This window comes from Notolabrus celidotus, chromosome 6 (assembly GCF_009762535.1).
Source record: "Notolabrus celidotus isolate fNotCel1 chromosome 6, fNotCel1.pri, whole genome shotgun sequence".
Classification (NCBI taxonomy): domain Eukaryota; kingdom Metazoa; phylum Chordata; class Actinopteri; order Labriformes; family Labridae; genus Notolabrus; species Notolabrus celidotus.
This window is the reverse complement of record NC_048277.1, coordinates 15,942,739-15,959,709: the sequence shown is the minus strand read 5'-3', so window position 1 is coordinate 15,959,709 and position 16,971 is coordinate 15,942,739. Positions and strand designations below refer to the sequence as shown.

Here is a 16,971-nt window from a genome sequence, read left to right as displayed (position 1 = left end):
GCTTGAGATACAGACCACTGCACTGCACTTTTTAAGCCACCCGAAATGAAGTCTTCAGAAATGTTAAGAGAGAAAAAACTGAAGACGGTCATACTGTAGCTCTTTTCAGTGTCTTTTGTTTTCGCCAGCCAAGTGAAACAGACAAGCCGAGTACTTTGAATTGGTGCTAACTAGCCAAGTGAGACAAACTGACAGCTGCTCCCCTGCCCACAGCCTGACATGCTTCCACTCACAGCTTGTCTGCCTCATCCATAACAAGATGGTGAAACTGATTTGATTCATCTAACAAACACTGAATTTAAGCAGCATTTGCTGCTAGAAATTTGGAACAAGGAACTTACAGTACAATAGAAGTCTACCGTTTCTTTGCTTTTTCATCTTTAAAATATCAACTGGTGAAATGCTTGCAGTAACATAATACTTATGAAGAAGCTTTTTAAGACATGTAGTGCTCATCATGGTTCCAAATACTGTTGAAAAAGGTGGTATATGAGTAGTGCTGTACATTTAAAAAGGCAGAAGCAAACTATAGGGTTCCCAACATGACCCCAACATCTTGGTGGTGTCTTGTATCAACCTGAAGGGAATCTAATTTGCGTAACCACCTGTTAACAATACATTATCCCACTTGTTACATGGACACAGACTACAGAGATACACAAGGCCAAAGTCTTCACACCCCTTACTCCATTCAGGACCACTTCTGTTGCTAACAATTACAGCCGCTTTAGACAGGGTGCATGTTGGCTATATGACAGCTTCAGCTTGTGCCATCATGACATTCACATGGGCTGCATGTCAGCCTGCTTGTAAGTTTAGGTTAGAGGCCATAAACTTCCTATAAAAAAATGTCAGAAGTCATCAGGGTTAGAGCTTAACTTACAAACAGGCAAGAGCTGAGCAGAAGGAGACATAGACAGGTGGAGGCACAAAAGGGGGTTTGCACAATAAGAATTTACTCAAATTTACCAGCATTTCTGATCGAACACACCAAGGCACTGCATGGCTTTCACCTTGTCTCTGGGGGAGGCATCACACTATAGCATACAGAAACGCATAAAAAGAAGACGTCCAAATCCAGTAATGTGTGGCAAGAACTAAGAAGCACTGTATTAAATTTATAACTTTATGTTGTACACAGTTTATAAGCTACTACACACCCTGATTTTTCTATCTCTTTAAAATGGTCTCATTCAGAGATTTTCATTTCAAAGTGTCAGCACTGTTGGTTAAATGGTTGCCCAACAAGTGCTGCACTTTTTGTTAAGTTTATACAAAAAGGCAATGTGGCAATGAGCACCTCACATTTTGCAGGCAACATTGCCTTTATGCACACATACTGCAATTGTCCTGTATGAAAGATAGACAATGTACCTTGTCATCTAATCACTCTTTGACTCTGAATCTTTAGATGGATTTTAGTCTGCTCGTTTAGCAAGCAGATCTTCATACTATGTAGCGTTATGATCCAGCTGAATTTGCACCAAAAATGCTGTCAAAACTATTGCTTACAATGTCCAACTCAGCCGGCATCATGTCTGACCAGAAACAGGGCAGAAAAAGCTGCAGAGGCTGCCTTCTTTAAAAAAATGGCCACTCCAAATTAATGAGATGCCGATTTGGACTGGATTAATATTATCAGAGGAAATCTGTTTGTCCAGAAATATGGTAGCTGATTTTTTCCGAAACTTTACAAATTATAAACATGGTTGATTTGCAAGAGATTCAAAATCGTAGGCGTCACCCACAATTATTAAAAAATTTCAGAGGTCACTAGGTAATACTACTCCTGTGCAAATAGAGCTTCAGAGATGCCTTCAACAGCTACATTGCCGAATTGCAGGACAGGGTCTTACTCCACTTTGCCCTATCAGAGATATCGAAGCACAGTAGCTCCACAGGCTGCTCTTACATCTGTCCCAAGTAACAGTCATTGTTATTAACAGTGTTCACATATTTAGTATGCTGACAGAAAATTGTATTTTTGCCTTAGCGGCAATGACCAGTTGTGAAATGTGTTAGACTTCTTTGTGCGGATTGATATTATATGATATATATATTGGTGTTACTTTGCTATTGAAAATTAATTAACTTCGTTATTGAGCTTTGACTTACTAGAATTAATATTTAACACAGCCAGATGATAGGTCAGACAGCCAGGTAACAAGCAATAATAATGACTATTCACAAAATATCAGGCTCTTAACTGTAAAGAATAATTTCCTGTGGTTGAGAGATATTGGTGATATGTGACTATTCAACGCTTTTAATCTCTTATGTGTGGATAAGTGTCCTCTTAAGATTCTATGCTCCAGATGCTGCAGTATTTCCTGTTAACAGTTTCATCCTCTCAGTTCACAGGTTGAGGTTTGTGTGACAACAGAAGAAGCAGAAAAGGTCTTAGCCAGCTCGTTAACATCAACATTCAGTCCTAATTGGAAAGTACACAATGAGGAGGAAAAAAAAGGAAAAAAAGGCCATTAGGAAAGAAAGACGCAAGCTCATCTAATGAACTGTTCTCTAATGTCAGATACAAATAAGCTCTCTTATGTATCAGCAAGCCTGCCTGTAAATTATTGCGAATGCAGATAGCACCCTCATGTAAAAACACATAATATGGCTGGAGTAATTATTTTGGAACCAGTATGTTACAGTAGGGCTGAAACAAAGAGAGCATACTTCTTTACATTTTCATGTGTTATTATGGTATAGACGTAACCATGTAATTAAAGACCCCTTTCAGGTTTACGTAAGAGCATAGCCTCCAGGCTTACTTTTAATTATCACCGTACTTCATAATCTCATTTCAACACTCTGGTGTGTTTATCCAACTGCTTATTAGATTGCTTCTATTAACAACCTTACGTGAACTTATTTTGTTATTAAGGCTTAAAAAAACAAATCCATAAATCATTTCAGGACGGACGGAGGTAGTTATCCATTTGCTCATTACTCAGTAACAACACTTTTGCTTGTTCTAAAACTAACATTTCTGCCTGTGTGTTGATGTTCAAACAAGACCATGCAGCAATGTATGGTCTGAAGAAATTAAGCCAAGCAGAAGTGCTTGAGACTCCAGTTCCTTGAGTGTTCATTTGAGGCTGGCTGCAAAAACTCTGGAAGCCACATACACACCCATTTTAAAAAAGCTGATCCTATAGCAAAAATAAACTTCAAGCCTAAAATATGATTTTGGTCTGAATAGCTCACAAAACCATGCTGGCTCAGGTGTTAGCGAGGATGCTGAAGACCCACCTTCAACTCCACATCCTTGCCTTTAGCTATGCTGACCGAAAGTCATTCTCAATATGGTAACTGTATTTGATAGGCTTCAGTGTCTTCTGCATTGTTTGGTGTAAAGAGGACTGCATCTGCCCTGGCACCCTTTTTCAACAAAGATCGATTATGGAATCTTTCTAGAAAGTATGCTGTTGTGCAGCTCTATTTGTTCGCCTCCACATATTTTATTTAGTTGCATTAAGCATGTCTAAAAAAACAGATTAAACAAAAAACTGACACCCACCAATACACACTTAATATATACTTGTAAACCTTTCTGCATCAAACTTTATGACGATGATTCACAGCAACACTGGGAACTAAAACTGAACCGATAGTGATTCTTTATTTGCACTTTTCCATGTGACTAAGTTTAGGTTGTGAGTCACAGCTTGCTGTCACGTAGCAGGTAACCTGCCAGATTTTGTCCCCACTACTTCCCTCTGTGCTTCTTTATATAAACATAAAATACCTCACAGTTTAAAATGACTTATCTGTCTCTATTTCTGAATTAGGCCAAAGTGGTGATGATTCTCTACTCGTGAGTCAACCTTCGAGTATCTGCTAGAGACGTTGGTGTGTCACTAGATGAGGCAAGATAAGGACCGAGCAGCTTTACTGCAGGGCATCACATTTTAGATTCAGGTACGTGCCAGATCCACACAGAGACAAAGCAATTGGCCTCCCCCTCAGTCAGAGCCTGACCCCCAGAGGAACACATTTTCCTGATAAATGAGCCGCAGTAATTCAAGTTGGCCTCTTTGGACAGAGGTAGCCTTCAAGGAGCTGGTTTATGGCTGCTGGCCTTGAAAACACATGCAAGGATAAGTAAACATGTGCATCAGCTTAAGCTGACACAAAGACACACAGATGTTAAAATACAGCATGCAAATGTTCACACACTTTATCATATAGAATACACACAAAAACAATATCAGTGTCTGAGCAGCAGAGCCAAAAACTGCTCATCTGAAACAACCATGGTGACTATGATTCCTATAAGCTCTGTCCTCCCTGCTAATGCTTTGATTCAACTGCTATTCCTAACAAAAAAAAATCCACCATCTGCACTCATTTTCCGAACAGTGTGTGTATCTATGTGCTAACGTGTGCTTTTCACAAGCCATGTATGTGACAGCCTCTGCTTTCACAGCGCGTTGTTGTTGGCGGTGGGGGCTCGTAGGTGACAAGAGGTATTGATAAAATCATTCTTCACCCTGTGAACATTTCAGAGAGGCTGTGGGCAGAAAATGGCTGCTAACTACTCTTCAAGGATGTAAGATAGAGGGGTCTGTCCGTAATCCAGCTAGCTGTCACTCTGGTGTCTGGTTGAGGTCAGGGTTAGCATGCATCAATTTGAGTGTGACCGAGGCATGCAGAGGTCATTCTGAGGCTGCGAACTCGGACATCCAAGTAGAACCGACTCCCTGTGATTGCGTTTCAGGCTGGAACATGAGAGATAAGAGCAGCATGAGGAGCAAACTGATGATATCTACAAACTGGATAGAAAACCTCAGGCTATAGTGTCAGAAAAATACAATAAAATTAAGAGTGTGAGGCTAGGAGTTAAGATTGAATGTGTGAATTAATTCAGTGGGCTTGGAGTTTGATTCTTCTTCCTTTGTAATCCATACTGGCGTTTGCAATCCAACAGAAGCCTAATGACGGATTAACAGGGTCAATAACCATTGTGGTTTGTACAGCAAACCACAGAGCTGAATAATACCACTGCAACGGGTCAGTGAGCCAAAGGAGCAGAACTGGAAGTTGGCACAAACAAAACACCTCCTTTCTACTTCTCTGAACACCTGACTGCTCTTAACATCTGTTCAGCGTTGACGTGTTCAAGGACACATGCTTATAATGTCTCCCTGATTGATGTGTCAGTATACCTGAGTAACAGCAGCTGCTCTGAAGGTCAGCTCTACAGAGGATGTGCTGAGAGATGGTTGACAGTAAGAAAAGCAGTGGGTACAGCAGCAGTAACAATTGTTATAATGGTACACAATGAGAGTGGGGAGACTTCTGGAGGCTTGGGAATAATGTAATATAAATGGATAACCAAGGGAATTTCTCTTTATTATTACTTAAGTGATTAAAGCAAAGTGATACTAAATATTTTAATATAGATGTATAGCTCTAGCATTCTACACATCTAAAGGCCAATTGTGGCGTTTTTAAAAACAGAAGAGCATAACAGTACAATGTTTTGGGCTCCTGTTTGGTCTGGAGTATTCTACCTTCATTTCTCCCTTTGATATACACATATGCCTTGTGTAAATATAGACAATGCACCTCCATCTCTTCTTATTGTGAGATTTGGAGCTAAAATACAACCTTGATGGGTGCTGACATGCTGACTTATCAGCATCAAATAACTGATTCTAACGAGACTTTTCGAAACAATGATCAGTCTGAAAAAGAGACCTTAGCCGGCTATAGAAAACAGATAAAATGAGTACAGGTGGAAAGAAAGAAAGAAAGAAAGAAAGAAAGAAAGAAAGAAAGAAAGAAAGAAAGAAAGAAAGAAAGAAAGAAAGAAAGAATGCAAATGGTAAGAAGGAAAGACAGAAAGAAGGTCAGTAAGAAGGAAAGAAAGAAAGAATGAAAGGACAAAAAGAATGAACAAAAGAATGTAAGGAGGGAAAGAAAAAAGAAAGAAAAAAATGAGGAAGAAATAATTCAAAAGTTAGAAGGAAAGAAAGAAAGAAAGAAAGAAAAAAGAAAGAAAGAAAAAAAGAAAAAGAAAAAAAGAGGGAAAGAAAAAAAAGAAAGAAAGAAAGAGGGAAAGAAAGAAAGAGAGAAAGAAAGAAAGAACGAGAGAAATAAGAAAGAAAAAAGAAAGAGGGATAGAGAGAAAGAAAGAAAGAAAGAAAGAAAGAAAGAAAGAAAGAAAGAAAGAAAAAAAGAAAAAGAAAAAAAGAGGGAAAGAAAAAAAAGAAAGAAAGAAAGAGGGAAAGAAAGAAAGAGAGAAAGAAAGAAAGAACGAGAGAAATAAGAAAGAAAAAAGAAAGAGGGATAGAGAGAAAGAAAGAAAGAAAGAAAGAAAGAAAGAAAGAAAGAAAGAAAGAAAGAAAGTAAGAAAGAAAAATTGAGCCGGACCACTGACACTTGAAATAATATAGGATTTGCAACATCAGAGCTGTATGTAGTTATTACTTCTGTGTACAATGTATACTTAGTGATGAGAATAGTAATAGGAAAAGCTTATTGAATCATTTTGAAGTCAAATTTACACAGAAAAAAGAGAGAAAGGGAGAGTCATGCTGTTATAACCTCGTAACTTTAACAATTGAAGCTGTTGGGAAACAGAATAATAAAAACAATAGTTATTGTTACTATTATTTTGTATACGTCAGATTGGTTTCAATGTGAATGATGTCGGGACTAAGAATAAAGCTTGAAAAAAAATGGAACTAAGTGGGTCTCTCTAAGGGGGATATTAAACAAATATGGTTCAACAGTCTTGAAAGTAAGAATAATAGTGATGTTATACAACATCACAACACGATACATATTTGAGGACTTGCCAGGCACCTGCTGTTTCTCTTTTGTGTTGCCTTAGCTTTAGATGTAACACAAACATGAATTGGTTCAATTGAAAAATATTCCTGTGATTGCCATTAGAAAACTCATCTCCCTCCCTGCCAGGCTGAATGTAAAGGCTGGGTAAAATAAGGAAAACACTGCATGAAAGGGAACTTTGAACTAAATTAATCATAAAAGCAGCTATTCATGTAGGTCATTTCAAATATGTTGAATGCTTATCAGCTTTGTGAGTAGATCTGACAATCACCACTTTTATTTATCAGTTTTTAAAGCAACACAGGGGAACACAAAGGTTTAAAGATGGTAGAGAGTCAGTGCTAAAGCTCCTAACAACTCCATAAGGATTTACTGTGATGAGGGACACAACGTAATAGACACAAGTATGATTATAACAGCTTCGTCCAATGCAGACTTAATGCATCTTCAGCTTAGATAGGAATGGAGGTTGCAAGTAAAAAACAACCTGACACTGTGACAGTAGTTCACACCAAAAGTGGACCAGACATGTAGTGGAAGTTACATGCATGAGTTGCAGCAGGGCTGTTCACACCAGAGGCACATTTCTGTGTGCACTCTAGCACCCAACTAAAATAAATAAATAAATAAAAACGGGCTGACACAAAGGTGAAATGTCTTGTGAAAATAGACTTCCAACAGTGTGAGCAGAGGTACCAGCATAAAAGCACTGCTGAGAGTCATAAAGTTCCCCTTATTTTTCCACTTCGATAACCTTATATCGCACTTTCTTTCCATTTTCTCCGCAGGCTCACTCATGCACGAAAGCAGCCGCATGTCATTTCTAATTTAGTGCTGTGCTGTGATTTGGTAAAGCCTATAAGACCCTTAAAATCTTTCTCTGTCCTCGTCTATCAATCATATTATTTCAAAACACCTTATCCTTAAGTTACAGAGTAGATATCAATTATATATTTCTAAAACAGAGCTAATATAAATCTGTGTGTAATCTTACCTAATAAAAATATAGTAATATACCTAAGTAAAAGCCATGAATGGAGGATTAAGGGCTCCATGCCTGACTCTACATCGAATGCTCATGACTAGCATCCATTGCAAACTTAGATTTTCAATAGTATGTAATTACATTTTTCATGAATGCATTTTTTTTCTCATGTTATAAAAATAAAAGTCACATGGCTCATTAAAAAATGAAGAGTTGCATCATACAGAGAATGAAAAACAAGTTATACGGCTTCCTGCAAAGTTACAACACACTTCTGTCAGTTTTCTAGTCTTCTTAATATCTTTTTTATCTTTTTATATTTTTCTAATACAAAGGCTATGAGCAAAGACACATTAAGCGCTTTATTCTAAATCCTCTAGAAGCTGTTGATACAAAGTTGCTGTTACCTCAGCTCAATGGATTCACATTTGGGAACAGTGAAAGAATGCCCTAGTCATACCATCAACACCCCATATATCTGTTAATCATCACTGTGAATTTGTAATGGTATGGTTATTTGTCCTATGGGTGCCATTTGGTTTAATAAATGCTCATGATTGTAAAATAACTTAAGAAACTGAGGCCACTTTAAAACACCCAGTGCACCCTATGGTGCCAATGCTGTTCCTTTATATGGTCCCCAGTCGCCAAAATTAATATTAATCAGGACAAGCTGCCAAGAATCCTCAATGGAACGCGATCTATTCACTCTTCATGGATTAAACTAACAAGTTTTAATTGAACAGAACTTTGAGGTATTCCTGAACAATGTTCTTCCTCCCCTTTGAGTAGTATTAGTATTATTTATAACTAACATTATCCCTGAACTTCTGTGATGACATTTCAACACTGATTTGGGAGTCAGCTGCGTTTGATTTAAAACAAAAGTATGATCAGACAAGTCAAAAGAGACATAGCTTAACTCAGAAAGTATGCCTCTGTCCTGAAAAAGCTTGATTAGTTAAAAAAATAACAACATGTTCACAGTTGATTCATTTAGTCGTTCATTTACTTTGCCTGCTAAATCCCTTTCATGATCACAGGGCGCCTGAGGTTTACCCAAGCCCACATGGGACAGCAGACAGAGAAGCTCACAGGTGATTTATAGCTTCCAATCCACCAGAATTAGACACCTTTGGACTGTGCTGTGTTCTCACACTTTGGGAAGTGTAGCAGCAGTAGTGTGCTGAGATAATAAGCATGATTTATTTTGGCTGAAAGGGTCTGTTTTCAGGGACACACTGAGTGAAAAACCCCAGGTATATTCACTCTGAAGAAGTCAGTCCAGTTCTGTTTTAAACGGCTGAATCGAGTAAGGTTTAAGATTCTGTCTGTTCCTCTAGTGATCTGGTTTCAGTTTTTTTGGTTCTGTCTTTTTCATTTCTTACCTGCCAGTTCAATCACAGTTCCAAAAGGCTCTGTTCATCCTCATGTTAACTTCCAATCCACTAGAAAGCCGTTCCTGAAACACAGAGCAGAGGCAAACTGTGAGAACACTTAACAACAGATAACAGGTTTGCAGTGATATGGTTTGTGGCCACTCTAAGTGCAGCCCATGAATAATGCACAATTTTGGAAAGATGATGATGCATCTACTCAGCTACCAAAAAAGCAATTTTTTAAACCCCAGGAAAGAGTACATCTAATTCCAAATTCTCTTTACTGTTTCTAAATAATCATTGAGTCATCTTGTTAGTTTTCTTTTAACTGCTTCCTCAGCACTCTCTGCTGATGCTGATATTTCAATGCAGTGGAGAACCTCCTTCTAACAGAAAGAGCTTTACACCGTGCTGCAAGCCGGAAAGGGTTCATTCTCTGGGGACACTCGAAGCCATGAAGCTTGTGTGTGTGTCATTAACACACACGCATGTAGCCTGTACACACAACGACATGTACACATGACAGAGAGGACAGACCCTGCTGAATAAATTATGGTGGACAAAAGCAAACGGAGATATAGCTTCCTGTCTCACCCACCATCCATTAGTGCAATGCAGGAACTGAGAGTGTGTTTGATCCACCGGAACATTATTGTGTTGGCCTATCATGACCCCATCCTTGCTTTTAAGATAGGGGTTTTTGCTTCCTCATTCAGGCAGCATTGATAATGAGTACTGTTTTCACATTATAATTGCATTACAGCCAGCTGACCTGCATCAAACAGGCGTAAACATGTAGAAATAACCTTGGTTGCTTACAGAAAACACTGGCGTATGGCTTAGAATTAGATTCATTGTAATTAGAATTAGGGACAGTTCCTTTGAATGAGCCTCTTGGAGTGATAAAAAAAACATTTTACAAGAGCTGCTTTAACACAAGGTCTCTCAGTACAAGTCCAAGCCACTTCTCAAGTCAGCGAAGACATCTTGAGTCATATGCAGGCAGTTCTTGCCAAAAGCTACAGGTTTTCATTTAGGACCACATTGTTCAAACAGAAGCAGACATATTTCAGTAAACAGTCTTGGAAGATCTGTCTGAAGTTGAACCAAAAATGAGTTTCTTAATTTTTTAACATTCCCCAACATGCCCATCCAGTTAATGACTCCGAGTCTGAAACGTAACTCTAGGCAGAAGTTTAATCTTTTAAGTTTTGGTATGTAAGAGAGTACCTGTTGCTGATCCAAAATAACCTTAGGCCGGGCATTCACTTCTCAGATTAAAGCTGATTCTGACCTGATTTATGAGTCACACAACCGCTTTTAGAGTTGGGCAGAATTTCAACTTGATCGCACATCGATCAGCTGCTTTCCATTAAATAAAAATGGCATTTTAGAAATTCTTCTCATACAGTGGAAGCAGGGTGACAAGCTGATTCCCCAATTTACAGGCTTCTTTCCCTGATTGCAACTGCGCATAAATGATAAACAGAATCTGAACGCAACATGGTTACATGATGAGATGATGACAACAGAAATATAGACAGGTATACACTCATCAGCTGTAAGATCATGTGTAATCTAATGCAATCAAATACAATAGCTCAACAGTTAGCGTAATTACGTATTGTTGAAGCAGCATTCTCTGACTTTAATTTTCTTGTGTGAATTCCCAAAGGAAACTATTGACTTCAGTCGGTGCTCCATTCTGATGTGACAGAGTGTGAGCACTCTGGTCGTGCTTGAAAATCTGACCGTACAGTGTGAGCACATAATTTGTGAGCTTTGGTTGAGCCGCGTAAACAAATCACTCGTACAATTTGAGTTGAAATGAATCCACAATACTTGTTCAATCGCACAGTATATGCCAGGATAACTGTTAGTGTCCATGCTTACCGACATGAGGATACATGCTAAATAGATTATTGATGCCTCTAACAGATGTGATTTCATGAATAAATACTGGAGGCCAATATATGACAATGTTGTTTGTAGCATCAATTAGTTGATGGTTTGTTGATTTTTGTAAGTGTGTTTCCAATGAGAATAATATTTAATATACAAAATATCCCAACCTGGAATCTTTACCCTTAGAAACGAGGTCTTGCTAGAGCAAACATACATGAGGATATAAGGGTGCAATTTCAGTTACAAATAAGACAATATCATTCAAATGCTGTATTTGAATCACATCAACAAGACATGTAGTAAAGTAATTGACTAAACCGCTACAAATTGTCCAACAAAATGAAGTGCTACACAACGAGTTGCAGAAAAACTATCCAATTCTCTCTGGCTGAAACTTCACAAAGAATGACAAATTATGCCCACAGATAGTGATGATGGATATGGGCTTTGCTGCTCTAATCATTATCATTGTTGTTATTATCAACAGCATCAATATTGCACCTCACAACCACATACACACACATACACCGGCACAATACACCCTCTGGCTTTCCTCCTACTTTGACAAAACACTGCATTATTCCGTTTTTCAAAGCACGTCTAGAGCCAGTGTTGAACAATGTGTCTAAAAGATGTATGCTCTTTCTAATTAAAAAGAAAGGAGTGAAGCCATACTCAAACATGCAGGCAGTCTGGTCTGTTAGACACAGCTGCTGATTCACTTATAGTGGGTTCTTCATACAATATGGAAAGAGATGAGACAAAGTGTGACTATGTGTACATATGCAGTGTTTTGTCATTTGACTGCATTGGAAGACTGCAGAATGAGTGTCAGTGGCACTTGCACCCAGTGAGGACATGCAACACATCAGGGTGGACTTTGCATCACATCAACAAACCATGACAAACATTGGTGTTATAAAGGTAAGAATAAAAAATGAAAGCCTTGGCAAACATGACAGCAACATATTGTAATTCTACCACTTTTTTTTGCATGGACAGCACCTTATATATCTTGAATATCAGTCAATGATCAGCTCAACCATTTGTCCTCTCTTTACCTCACAGAGATAAAATACCTTTCCAAAAGAGTAGCAGTCTGACAAATCAAGACTAATGCCAGTGCCTTCTGCTCCCAATTGCAGCATATTTTGACCCCCAGGTCACGATACATCACCCACTGGAAATGACCAGAAATGTACATCAGGCTGAATCAATTGGCTGCTCCGCCACTAGTTCAATTAAGATCTTGGATGGGGGGTGATCAGTTTGGTTTGCGGTGTGGTGAGTACGGGCTCCCAGAGGAGCCGTAAGTGCTGAAATCAGCTCAGCTGCACCTGCCATTTGTCATTATCTAATGGTAAATCCATCTGTGTCTAGAAGAAGGTCCACAGGCCAAAGAAACCATGCAGGAAGAAAAAAAAAGAAAACCAGGATAAATTGATGCAAGTGGGTCAAACGCGAAAGTACTAGATACGTTGAAATATACATACTTTTTATGTATAAATGAGCTCATGACATTGCTGGTAGAGACAGAGATCATATCAAGAAGTTTAAAAAGATCCATTAAATCTTCAAGGTCTGCTTTTCATGATATGAAGCACAAGAGATTCCAAGCCATATCTTCTAATAAAAGAAAGTAAAAGGAAGAAGATGGCAATGAGATAAAACAAATTAATGGACTTTCAAAGAGGCATTTAGATAGAATACAATTATCTGGAACAAAGAATGCAATTTTGTAATTCTCTCAATTACTTGATCTGTGACTTAATTAAATTAGAATGCAGCTAAATCAGTACTTTATTATAATTTTAATTAATACACGTCTGCTATGTACACCATTCGTCAGTAGACAATGCGAGAGCTTACAGGGTTTTTCAGGCGTTTTCTGTTTATCTCTGTGTGCTCGTAATAGTGTGTCTCTGCGTGTGTATGTACTTGGTGTCTGCACAAGAATAATTCCCCATCATAATCACTGCCACTGAAAACGAGACTTTCTTAACATATAAACAGATATGATGTCATGTGTCATTTAACCAGACTGGTTAATTAACATGGGACGAGATCAGGTCTATCAATGTAACTACAATGGCTCCATATACTTCTTCATAAAATTACAAAAATATTATATTCAAATCCAACAGAACTGAAATGGCCATTGGGTTTCCTAATAACAGCATCTGATGATACAACACAGGCTGCTGCATTCCAAGTTGTGCTAAACTTTAACCCCAACTCAAAAAAGGTATGACACAAAATATGAATAAGATCCCAATATGAGGGTTTGCAAATAATAATAATAATAATAATAATAATAATAATAATAATAATAATAATAATAATAAATATAAAGCCTCTATTTCATTGAAAGCAGAGCAAAGACATCAAATGCTGAAAATGGAAATTGTCTGTTTTATGGAAAATATAAAGTTAGGACAAAGGCATGTTAACTGTTCTGTTTCATCACCTCCTCTTTTAACAACACTCAAACAAATGCTTGGAAACTGAGTAGACAAGTTTCTGGAGTTTTAAAGTCAGATGTTGTCCTAATTTTGCCTGATAGAGGATCTGCTCAAACCTTTGTTGTAATTTTGTTACATAATGTACCAAATGTTTTGAATGTCTGGACTGCTGGCAGGTCAGTTTAGCACCCAGATTTTTCTACTACAGAGCCATGGTTTGTATAACATGCTGGATGGAGTTTGGCTTTGTCTTGCTGAAATATGCAAGGTCTTCCTTGAAAAATGCATCCCCATAACAGATCTTAAATGAGAGAAGCTGCCAGCGTTTCTGGATCATGTTATAGCTTTAACTTGCATTGTCGATTAAACTGTGTTCACAGACAATGGTTTTTGGAAGTGTTTTTGAGTCCATGAACCCCCGTGATTTCTACTACAGAGTTAGATGTTTTTAATGCAGTGTCGCCTGAGGTTCCAGAAGATCACAGCCACCCTACAGAGGTTTCTCAACATTCTCTTAATCTTTTAATGACATCATGTAATTGTAGATGATGAAATCCTCAAATTCTTTGCAAGCCTATGCTGAGGAACATTATTTTGAAAATGTTAAACTATTGTGGTCTCTCAGAGTGGTGAACCTCTTTCCATCTTTACTCCTGAGAGACTCAGCCTCTTTGGAGTGCCCCTTATATAACCATGTTACTAACCTTTTACATATTCACCTTATTAGTAGTAAGATGTTCATTCAGGTTGCATTACACAATTTTTGCAGTGCTTTTTTTTCCCTATCCCAACTGTTTTGAAATGTATCGCTAGCATCAAATTTAAACTGCTCCAGTTTCAACATTTATACATTATATTATATATGTATAAATATAGATTTAACATTATATTTTGAATTTGCAATATTTCAATTAAACTTTAAAGCTTCAAATGACTTGAAAACCATTAAAATGTTTTAATCAACATTTCACACAGTGTTCCAACTATTTTTGTAAATGGGGTTGTGCAATCATAGCAATACATTTCATGTCAGCACATGGGCTTGTATGCTTCTAAGAAATGCTGTTAAAAGCTTTGGTTAGCACGACAGTTTAAATTTGTGCTGCACCAAAGGGAAGCCATAGAGAAACTCACTGCAGAGTTGAATTAGTGCAATCAGGGGAGATATGGAATTAATATGTCTGATTAAGTGCCTGACTGAATTAGCATTTAGAGTCCAAAGAGAGTTCAAACAGGAGGGGAGGGATGGGATACTGTACAGTCTGTACAGAGGAGGAAAGGCTGGAAGATTGAGCTGCAAGAGAAAATCAAGTAAAATAGGCTAGAAGAGAAGGAGCAGAGGTAAAATGCCTGATATGATGTGTTTCTCTGCACGCTATTATTCTTTTAGCTCTTGGGTTTACTCAGGCCAGTGTCCTATCTATGATTAATTATTTTTGACAAGAAAATGTTCCGTCCTTTCAAGTGTCTTTGAGTGGATTCATGGTGATCGTCCACTCAAAGGTTTCCTTGGTATACACACCAGCTGTCAGCTGTTCATGGTGGCTGAGATAATTGGTTTGATCAGATCGAAAATGTAAGACTTTGTGACTAGATCATGATAATCTGTTTTTCATTATGACCCTGTCAGTACGGATCAGAACCCACACAAAGATCCTCACCTGGAAAAAAAAGACTTTAAGTATGACACAAAGCAGGATGTATTCTGAGAGCGGCAAATAGACACAATACCGAAACTGAAAAGACAGAGTGAAGTCAGGCTAAAGGTAGTTTGAGGAGAAGCATGGAAGATGAAAGACACAGAGTGCATGGTTCCCCCAGAGAGGGAGAGAGGAGTAAATTACCAATATCAAATTTCTACCTTGAAATTTCTGACTCCGTTATGAAGGGCTGGTGAAAGACTGTGAAGAAAAATGCATTAGAATGGATGCCATGCTACCATGGGGTGTTAAAAGAAACATATGATGCTAAGCAAAAAGCATATAGAATGGAAGTCTATGAGAAACAACCACTTTTGTACAACATGATTAAAGTCCGAGACAAGATTTGAGTCTATGCATGATGGCTGTCGATGCATAATTGTTGAAGAAAAGAGAAAGACATAATCAGTCAAAGAAAGAGAATATGAGAACTAGAGAGGGGTGAGATGAAAAGGCAAAACTACAGGTTGGAGTGAGGATGAAAACGAAGCCTTTGAGTGGGAGACAAGGAGAATACCAATTAAAAGAAAAAGAGAAGTGATACAATGAAATATAACAGCAAATGAGTGTGATATGAGAGCAAAGAAGGTGAGAGACACATGGAGGGGAAAGGGAGACGAGATAGGAGGGCTTTAGACTATTCTTTGGAATATCATTAATTTCATTTCCTGGTGTGATGGAAATCATTGTGAGTCACTAGGTGTGTCCATCTCCGAGAGATGAGAGTCTCTACTGAAGTGGCTGGCACGCTGCACCTTCAAAGGAGCAAGGCAAATTAGAGTGATTTCACTCTGTTGTTCTTTCGTCAGATGCTACTCATTTCACTCTTACACTAGGAAAAAAAAAATATTGGGCTTAAAGTGGTGTAATATTTGATCCAGGATCAGACTTTTTGGGCAAGGTTGTTTTATGATTTATGCTTGTGTGTAATTATGCTATAAAACCAACTCTGGAAATCTGGATCATTAAGAATTTAGTCGCTAAGAGCATGCACCCTAAACTGCATCCAAAATTGAATAGCAAGTTGTGTCAGCACCAGGGTTGTCACTTCAGTTAGACATTTTGCTCTATTCTCACGAAGGACTACCAATCAGGATGTTGGTTTGTTGGCCAGCCTAGCCTTGCCTTAGTGTGGCACAAATGCCAGGTCAAACTTGACTTTGGATAATCATAGCCCTCAGAGGATGAATACATTTTGCCAACCATGTGACTTCTCCTTTATGAACAACAAGCAACTATCAAATTCCTGGTCAAAAAAAGAGAGAAATAAAGCCCAAATATTATCATTCGCTTGGCTTAACATATTTATGCTCCCCAGAGGATGAACCTCTTTCACTTTAAACACCTCATAGATTTTTCTTTTGTGCTTCAATGCAATTTCAATTTAAACTTGAGAGGCAAGATGATTAAAAAACACATTGACTACTGACTAATAACTGGCTTTGAATAACCAAAGTCCCCAGAGGGTGAATATTGTTCCCATTTCTCTATCTTTTGTAACCTGCTTTCAATGCAACCTCAAAGTCTCACTTACAGCTGTATCCTGGTGGCATGAAGCCAATAAATAAAGACGGATAATCTCTTGTAGGCAGACCTCAAGAACATTTTATCTGCACATTTATGCTCCCTGGATGATTAACCTAGTCTGACTTTGGTGACCCCATGAGCTTTCTTGTCATGGCCCCCTGTACATGTGTGTACTTTGAAAATAAAAATAATCATAATCTATGAGTCAT

The 16,971-nt window shown here is 38.1% G+C and overlaps 1 protein-coding gene across 1 annotated transcript in view; it reads right to left on the bottom strand.

Moving 5' to 3' along the window:
* Positions 1–16,971, bottom strand: part of LOC117814804 (leucine-rich repeat-containing protein 4C-like) — a 209,343-nt gene that overhangs the window by 15,445 nt on the left and 176,927 nt on the right. The window contains 1 exon segment of the mRNA XM_034686319.1: positions 9,178–9,251. The gene's annotated coding sequence lies outside the window, so the exon portion shown is untranslated.